This window comes from Rhipicephalus microplus, chromosome 2 (genome assembly GCF_043290135.1).
Source record: "Rhipicephalus microplus isolate Deutch F79 chromosome 2, USDA_Rmic, whole genome shotgun sequence".
Lineage (NCBI taxonomy): Eukaryota > Metazoa > Arthropoda > Arachnida > Ixodida > Ixodidae > Rhipicephalus > Rhipicephalus microplus.
The window spans coordinates 271,329,254-271,331,137 of NC_134701.1; positions in this window are offsets into that span (position 1 = coordinate 271,329,254).

The window sequence follows — 1,884 nt, forward strand, 5'->3', positions numbered from 1 at the left end:
CACGAAGATCGGATATTAATACAGGGAAAGAGGAAGACAGTACGCAGACAGGGGAGGGGCTGTTAGTGGGAGGGCGACGATGGGACCATAGGTAGGCAAATACTGTGCAGCTCGTTCAGACTCATTCATCATATGTATTTGGCTTTTTGGGCTCACTCGGACTCAAACTCACCAAAATATTACTAGCTCGAACTCAGACTCATATTCGCGGCTCGACCCGAGTTTGAGTGTCTTCACCCGTGAGTCAGTTAGCGTATAATTAGAATTCTCAACCATTGTGTTAGTTCTGTTTAACTTCATTATTAACGCGCTCGTTTCACACAAATTTTGGCGTCTGCGCTCGTGTCGTTGGTAGTGAGCAAAAAACAATTTTGTCCACGACATAAAATTGAGAAAGTTGTAAGTAAAATAAACAATCACAAATTTCCGACCCCGAGTGAGGATCGAACCCAAGTCGTTTGCGTCGCATGAAGGTGTTCTACCACGCAGGCGCCTATCTGCTAGAAAACACAGTGAAAGTAACTTCTGCTTGCAAATGCAGTGAAGATAACGTTCATGCTTTACAAACACATGCGTCCTTTATAGAGGCTTCACAGTACAACGTGAAATATTGTGTCGTACAAGCGTACATTGCCATCGGACGTCAGATGATGCGACTATCATAACGATCTGTGGTTTAAAGCCGGCCACCTATTACAAAAGGCACACACGTTACTGTGCGTATTCCCGCGTGATTGTTCGTGGTTTAAAGCATGCTACCCATTACAGAGGATGCAGTCATGTATGAAAAATTCACTGAGACAAGCCACTCTCATCACAATAGATTAAATTGTAGTAATTCACAATTGAAACTTCTAGAGGAACATCATACTATAAGAAGTACGCACTAAATGGTCACTAGGGACAGGATAACGTTATCGCGTTCAGCTCTAAAAGGCGAAGCTTAAAGATCCCCCAAATTTTTTGTTCAGTTGGTGCTCTAGTTCACATATTTGGATCTCGTATACCATCAAATACGAGTTGTCAGTGGTTGCAATCCAGTAACAACATTTTTTTAGCAAAAAGTATGACTTCTGCGAGATATTTTTATCAAGAATCTGTCATAGATTGCAGGGGAACTGAGGAGGTCAAAACTCAAGCATTCGATTGAAAAATATAGACGTAGCGTGAGATACTAGTGCGCTGAAGTACAGTGAGTAGACTTGACTTAAACGCAACGCTAGTGTCGGACAACGCCTGGCGCCTCCAGCGATCCCTCTGGACAGACACTAGCCAACCGTATAGGCCTCTGTACACGATCGATCCATTGTTTCACTTCGGGATGCCGCGAAATCTGAACAGGCAAGAAGAAACGTGTTTACGCCGCATCCGAATAAACATAGCATATACGAATTACTTCAGGAACAAAATTGGACTGTGCGACTCAGCATTTTGTGCACAATGTAGCGTCGTTGAAGACATCAATCATGTCCTCTGTGAGTGCACGATATACGCATCATAGAGACAGTCTCTCAAGATGGCCCTAAATATACAACAGGACACACACTTGGAGTTGAAAAATATTCTAGGCCTATGGCAGAACAGCTCCAGTGCGTTAGACTCCACAAAAGCACTACTAACATTCTTACGGGCCACAGTCTTGAACGAAACGTTGTAAATAGTGCAGTGTGTGTGAGTGACTGTATGTGTTATGTGACTGTTATGCGTGTATGTAACTGTATGTGTTCGGTGTTTATCATTGTATACATCATTGTCATCGCCCGGCACCTGGGGTAGCCTGTCAAGTGAAAAACCAGGCAAACCTCGCCAGCTACCCATTGAAATAATTGTCTCTCTATTTTTGACTTAAAACGCGAGTTTATACAATTCTGATAGTAATCCTGA